Genomic DNA, 8,423 nt, shown 5'->3' with positions numbered 1-8,423 from the left:
TTTAAATCACATTTTTTCGTGCAATAAATCTAATGGTTCAGAGCATGATAATGTAATACCTGAAACTTGATCATCACCATGGAATTTAAGTTGTAGGTAAATTTAAATCTTAAAATCTCTAAAATCACAAGATTGCATGAAATGACATAAATAACTGTTTGAGTGGTCCTTGGAGTCACGTTAAAAATTACTAGAATCTGCATTTTTTTTACTTGACTAAACCCTTGTTTGTAGAATTATATGTTGAATTTAATAAATAAATACATAATATAAAAAATAAAATTTAACATAAATACATAATGCATACAATATTCGATTTTGACATAAAATTATATAAAGTTAAATTGAATTGGGAGAGTTATATAAATTTAGATGAGTTTTGTTATTGTGTTGTCGGTGGTTCTCGTTCCATTTCCTTTTTCAAGATTATTTGGAACCACAACTGCCTCTCTCTCTCAGGAAGTTGGTGAAGTTGAAATAAATAATTCCTTTTCAACACATGAATCGCTAATAAAAAGTAAGAATTATCACAAGTATGCTGAAGGTGATTTTTTAAGATATTTGTTTGATTGTTATCTATCATTTTAAATTTGTAATGTGTTGTTTTATATTCATAGACTCTCAGTAATACAAGTAAAAGTGTAAAATATTGCTTAAAGAGTTTTTGAATTAGATATTTCATACTTTCATAATTACTCTGCAGGTCTCTATAGTTTCATCGAATTTTCAATTAGGTCTCTATACTTTTTTTTCTTTTTAATTGGATCCCTATACGTGAATTTTTTTTTCAATTAAGTCTCTGTTAACGTTTAACGTTAAAAAACGTTAATGAGTTGTAAAATGATTTATTTACCTCTTTCATCTCCCTATAAACATATCTGTGTATGAGTTATTTGAGGTTTCTCTTCTTCTCCGTTTTTCATTTTCAATTTTCATCTTCCTCAAATTTATGACTCAAAGTCAAGGAACCTCATTCATTCTCTCTTCGGGAAGCTGTGTTTTTAGGAGCTCCAACCCAAAGGAAAGAAGACACCTGTGTTTCTATGAAGAGGCGGTAACCATCCGCCGTTCCTCAGCCGTTTCTGACCATGGTAGGAGGTATGTTATTTGTGGGAAGATACTAAAAGGCAAATTTTTTTTTTAGTAGATTGATGATTTTGAGTGGATTGAGGTTGATAACAGTGTAAAAAATGGGTGGCTAAAGAAAAAGAAAGGCGGGTTCATTGTTTTTATGGTGACACTCTGAGTCTTCAAACTTCAGGAACAACAAAAAATCCTAATAGAAGAATTATTTCTTGCCCTAACAGAAGATACAAATATTTTGAGTGGGTTGATGAAGTTGGTGCAAGAAATAACGTGTTTGCTGCTGCTGTTGGAGTTGTTGGAACACAAAATTCTACTAAGTTGGAAGGTGAAATGTGAAAATTGGATGCATAAGAAAGAAAGATAGAGAGACTAAACGTGAAGATGGAGAAATTAATTGTTAAAACCAGAGAAATAGATGCTTGTGTGGGTAGATTATGTGATGAGTTTAATATTCTACAAGAACAAGTTGGGAGATTGAATGACAATATAAAAATTCAATGTAAAATGCAATATATGCTATTTATGTTTTTGCTAGTCTTAATAATTGGAATGTGGTTTGCAAGATTTTAGAGTTACCTGTGCTATGAAATTCTATGTAAGAGGTTCTATAGCTTCAATCCAATTAAAGTTAATTATGTTTAGTTTGAATGAATTTTGCATTTTGATGTATTTTGTGTGTGTATAACAATAAAATGATAGTAGTAAAAAACTTTATCAATGTGAATATTTAAAGTTTTACAATTGACAACAACTTGCAGAAAAAAATGGTCAGATAATATGCCACATATATTTTCATTAAATAAGTGTTCATGTACCCCTTACTTACACAAAATATCACAGCATAAGTGGTCATATATACCACATACCTAGTTCAAAATAAAGGTTCAAGAAGTGCAACAATTAAAAGTGGTCCAACCTAATTCCAAAATATCAAAATAGTGGTCCTATCCACATAATAAACAGTGGCCACAGAGACACAATTGAAAACAAAATATACTATATAATAGCAACCCCAACAACCCTAACTATAAATTTAATCATACTTCAGTCACCACTTAGGTCTATATGTAGAGTAGGTGTCCATTTTTGCTTCCTCACTCCTAACTTTAGCCGCCGACTTCTCCTCACACCAAACACCTTTATCTTAGGTAAAGGTTGAGAAGATGCTCTAGGTGATTGCTGAAAATTTACACTTGCCACAACTTGGGGAGGTTGGGAGGCTGGCCCTTCAAGAGGTAAGACTTGTTGTGAGGTGGTTGTGGTTGGAGCCACTGCACCAGTGGCTATGGTTGGAGCCTGAGAAGCTGAAGTTGCAAGTATGGGAGGTAGTTGAGTAGAGGCAGTAACAACAGGTGTGGTGGATAGCTGTTGTAAAGATGCAGGTATGGTGGGGAGTGGTTGTGAAGATGCAGTTCTACCCCTTCTTTTATCCTTTTTCCTGCCCCATCACTACATTAATAAAAAAGAAACAGAATTCATTTAAAATAGTATCATCACAGCAACAACAACCAACAATTAAGAATAAACAAAATTCATCATCTAATGCCATATTTTTAAAAATTTACTCCTATGCTTGCTTTTCTTTTATATATTATTTTTCAACCATAGTAACTCCATTCAAGCACATAATTAGAAAAATTTTATCATAATAGAAGTCATCTTAATTCAGCATACATCCAGAACATGAAAAAAAAGTAAGGTAATGATTGTGAAACTATCAACACCATTTATTATTTAAACATGGAAACTATCATTGCTTTTCCTATCTTGCTAAAAGAAAAAAAAAACAGAAAAGAAAAGTAAACAAAAAATAAGTCCAAGAAGCTTGTTATTAGCACCAATCAATTTAAAAGCAATGATACAAGATGAATCATCCAATGAAAAGAAAACAAACAAGAAATAAAACTCCAAAGAAAAGAGATATAGATATTAGATACCAATACTCCCAAATTAGAGTTTTGGCAGCATATTAACATTACTTTTAATGAGTGGGTGTGGAACTTTCAAAGACTAGACCAATGTGATCAATATTTTCAATTGACTTAACATGAGCACATAATTCACTTTGACTAAACAATAATATAAACACACAATTCACTTAAAGCACGCGCACGCAAACTCTTCACTTCAAATTCAATACTTCATCATGATCATCAACTATATCCATTTATGAATGATCATGACTTTAGAGAGTATGATATATATAGTCAAACCGGTAATACTTATATGTTCAAAAAAGAACCATCCAATTATGCATCTTTCAAAGTAATTTGCAAACTTGAGAGTAACGCTTCAAATCAATTAACGCTGTTAAAAAAAACAAAACTAAACTATTGCAAACCATTAAATCAAAACAATTCCTATACATAAATATTGATATTGTAAACCCTAAATAAACCATTAAATCAAAACAATCCATAAATCAATTCAAGAAATATATAATCAACCAATGCCATAATTTTAAAGAAATAAAATTAGAATAAATATTAAATTTTAAAACTGAAAAAAAAAACTTTTTTTTTGTTACCTGTTTGCAGACAGTTCGAGTGCAGGGAGAAGGAGTAAAGGCACAACGCGGGGATGGGAGGCCAGGCGCTACGAGGCTCGGCACGGTGACGCTAGGCGAGGGGTTTCACCGCGAGGGACGACGACGCCTTGGACGGACAAGCGTAGAGGGAAGGAAGCGACAGACAGCACATCACCACGCGTTCGTTGCAGTTGATGCCAGACACGGACGCCGCCGACGGACTGACACAGAAGACGCAGGAGACACAAGAGACGAGAGTAACTTAGGGTTTTTTTTTGGGATGAAATGTGAGGGGTGCTTTTGGCATTTGGAAAAAGTTCATATTAGTTCACCTGGTCACTCCAGCTAAATGAGAGGAATATTCTTTTTTTACCAAGAATATTCTGTTATGTTAAGCGTTATACTGATGATGGCAGGGATTTAATTGAAAAAAAAAATTAAAGTATAGGGACTCAATTGAAAAGAAAAAAAGTATATGAACCTAATTGAAAATTCGATAAAACTATAGGAACTCATAGAATAATTAAACGAAAAAAAAAGATTCCTTTTCAACACATGAATCGCTAATTAAAAAGTAAGAATTATCACAAGTATGCTGAAGGTGATTTTTCACAATATTTGTTTAATTGTTATCTATCATCCTAAATTTGTAATATGTTGTTTTATATTCATAGACTTTCATCTTATTTATAAAGTCAGTAATACGAGTAAAAGTGTAAAATATTGCTTAAAGAGTTTTGAATTAGACATTTCATACTTTCATGTTTTATTTGTACAAATTGTAACATTACTTTTTAAACCTTATCTACACCTTTGTATATCGATTTCTAAATTTTCCATTTTTTTTGTAATTTTGGTATTTATTATTTTACCAAATAATATATATTTTACATCTTGATGAATTTGAGATAGTATTAATTAGTCTCTTTTTTAAAGGACTGCATCAATTCCTTGTAAACCCAGTTTAATAAAGCTTCAATAACTATAACCAAAATTTGTCATACTAATTCTATAATCAAACAATTATGTTAGAACCTTTCATACAAATTAAACGGCTCTAATAACAAATGTAAGTTTAAAGACTACAATTAATAATTAGTCCAAAATCACTCAACACTGGACAATCTCACGCAATATTTTCTTTTGCATAAACCAATACATATTTCATTTCATAGAACCTAGGGCACTTACATTACATCTCTTTATAAAAAAATATCTTAACGACTAAGAAAGTAACATTATTGATCGTGACTTGGTGGTGGTGGCAAGGCAATTTGCATGTGTTAAATTCATCTTTCATGACTTGTTAAACTTGCCTATGTGTGTTATATTGAGGTTTAAGAATTTTTTGGAGATGCTTCTATTCTTTCTAACTCAACCTTTACACCAAACCTAAATCAACACCATCTCCCCGTCTCAAGAATCATAAACCAACTCCTCAGTTAATCAATCAAATCTTTGAACCTCATAATCAAACACACAACATTCTACATCAATTTCCAATATAATCTACAAGCTGATAACCAAACAATTTCATCATCATCAATACATACATATATCAACATCATTTAGAGTTCACTTGGTACTTCGCATTTAGCCTTTCACCTCACCCTTTGGTTTTCTTCAACCTTTATCAACCATATCGCTCTCTCTAATTCCTAAGAATTTATTGAATTCTTGAAGCAGATTTGGCGTTCTGTGAGTGAGGCTGATTTATAGATGCGGACGAGTGAAGGTTGTAGTGAAGAGTGGTTTTCTCCTACAAGTCTACACGACATAATTTTATGCCATGTCGCGTATTTTTGGATACTCGAACTCATTTAGTTGGAGTTTTTAAATTCAAACTCTTAACTTTCAAAATGTTTTAAATAAGCCCTCGAAAGAATTATAAAATTACACATCACAAACAAAATATAAAAATCCAATACTTACAATTTTAACCGCATAAAAGTCGAATTTTAAAAAATAAAATTATGGGGTCAAAGCTTAATTCATTTTGTACTACCCCTTATATTTAAATTTTTAAATGCATAAATGCTAATATAATCTTTAATCATTTTCTTTTGAAGAGAAAAAATGGGTTAATCTCTATTTTTAAAAATTTAAATATTAGGTTTTAATTAGAATTAAATTCCCTAAGTTTAGGTTTAGATTAGGTCTCTAGGTTTTTCAGTTCTTTCTTCTAGGTTTAGCTTTTATCCTTTAAGTTTATGCATGTCTCCTTGATTTTTTGTAACATTCAAGATTTTCAAGCTTGTTTCTTTCAATTTCTAGTAGTGGGTCTCTCCTTTATTTGATAAATTTGGATTTGTCACAAGGAAGAACATATTTTTGTTTGGTTTTCTTCTATTTCTTTTAACCTTACTTTAATCGGTCAATGTGAGTTAATACTCAAAATAGTCCTTGAAATTTAGAAATAAACTCAATTTAGTCCCTGAAACTTCAATTGACTCAATTTGAATCTTTAATTTTTAATAAGTGACTCACATTAACCCTTCTATTAATCTCCTTTAACGGCACGCTTACATGGAACATTAAGCGACACATGGACCGAACACCTAACCTTATTAAACAACGTCGTTTCTTCCTTGGCGCGTAATCTCTTTTCAAATGATATCGTTTTAGTTATTTTAGGGTTAAAATATAACAACTCTCATTATCAATGATCAAACCACTCAAATAGGGAAACTCTTCTTCTTTCTCATTCTCTCGCATGCACCATATTGTGGAAGATCAATGTCGCTGTTAGTGTAGGTCGCCGGCAAAGCTCGTCGCACGCGTTCCCATTTTCTAGAACGAGGAAGAACAACATGTGCATCACCGTTTCTCCGATAGTAATGCAGGCATTCTACGTTTGAGTTCAATTTTATGTTTTGTTCTTCTCTTGGTTAGGGTTTACAGGCCATTGATTTTTGCTCTATTTGATGCTCAAATGGAGTGGATGCAATGTGAAAGTAGATAGTTTTAGTTATTGATCCTCTTCTGTTAGGATTCATTTTTTTTAAAAGATTGGTTATGATTAATGTTAACTGTGTTACAGAGAAGAAAGCACATCCAAGTTAGTGAAGTCTACCACTTTCAATTACATGTAGGTGCTTCTACCTCCACCTCCACTCACAAAGTTGGATAAGATGCTGCATAAAAAAAGAGCAACTCCGGTGTGGACCCAATGCAAGAAGCTAGTTCTGGGACAGCGTCAAAATTGATAGAATTTATGAAATTTGTCTCCATCCCAGATTTCAAAACACCAAGGAATAAATAGAGATTAAATTATATTGTCTTTTATGGATGAATTGATAAATGTAATCCAAAGTTGTGTATTTTAAGGTTGTTTTGTGGCTGTTTTGTGACAGAAGTTTGTGTCAGTGATTGTTTATGTCTTTTGTCATGTCTTCTATAAGGCTTTGTTTTGAAACTTTTTAAATAGCCCTTTTATTTTGTGTCTGTAAAGATGATAGACATTATTTTTGGTTTATCATGTGTTACAATAGTCATTGTTATGACTATGGTTGACCTATAAAATTAGATTTAAGGTTTATTATTATAATTTATTTTACAATTTAGAAATTTGGTAATATATGACTAGTTTATTAATATTATTTGTAGATTTGTAATATACTTGATCAGTTTTTTATTTATCTTTACTATTTTATTATTACAGGTTTAGTCACAACTTTCAATTTATAAAATCATACATATTTGTAATATTCTCACTGAATTTGAAGGCTTAATCACAACTTACAATTGACAAATTAATCCAATTATATTAATATTCTTTATGGTTGATGTCTTGACGATCAAGGGATTGAGTTTTGGATAGAATTAATTAGGTTAGTATAACTCCAACTACCTTTTCGAAATTAGTGGTTAAGTGGTTGAGACATTACTAATATAGTTAACAAATGCCAATAGATTTTTTAAATTGGAAAAAATCATTTAAAATGAGAAAATTGGTAAAACAGTAAATAATGTGTTAATTGTTTTTAAATTTGTTTATTACTTGTAAATTCCATTATTTTAAGAATTATTAAAGTATTATTTTACAAATTTTTTTATTTTAGAGGAGTTTGATCCTTGATGTTCTAATTTAGACGATTCAACTTATCTTACTAACATAACTTAGACGACAATGATGGATAATTCTAAGTAGTATTTTATGTCGGAATTCTTTTATTACTTTTGAATTTCATCTCTTAAACTGCTAGTCTAATTTCATGTTTATCATTTCAATCCCCACTTATTTATAATCACTTGAGATATTTCTCAACACGACTTGGGTACGTAACTCTCAATTTTTGTCTTAAAGGTTTAGAACACCTTTCAAAATTTTATTTGGATTTGCTCATTTGCATAAAGTTGACTTAATAAGTAATGATATACAAACACAAACACAAAAAAGTGGGCAACAATATACAATGCATGCTTACAAAACTTAAAGTCCAAGGCTACTGTCTTAATTGGGCCAGGCCCAATTAACACAATTGCCTAAAGCAAACCACTTGCGAGATTGCTCGGGTCACGGGCCATTATGAACATCCATTGGCCATATTTATCAAGTGTGAGTAGTGTGTGACAAATGCTCATACATTTTACTATCAATAAGTTAGGTATCCAAACCAAGTTAGGTTGGTTTAGTGGTTAGTTTACTAGTCCGCTTAAGTAAGTGTCGGGGGTTCGAATCACACCTTGTGCATGCAGCAACCTATTGGCCAGCGGCAAACCCTTAAATGGAGCTCAGTACCGCGACGGATTAGTTCTTGGCCTACCGGATTGGGGGATAGTGTGAAAAACCAGAAAAAAAAAAAGTTAG

The sequence above is a fragment of the Arachis duranensis genome, chromosome 3 (assembly GCF_000817695.3).
Source record: "Arachis duranensis cultivar V14167 chromosome 3, aradu.V14167.gnm2.J7QH, whole genome shotgun sequence".
NCBI lineage: Eukaryota > Viridiplantae > Streptophyta > Magnoliopsida > Fabales > Fabaceae > Arachis > Arachis duranensis.
This window is presented reverse-complemented; position numbering follows the sequence as displayed.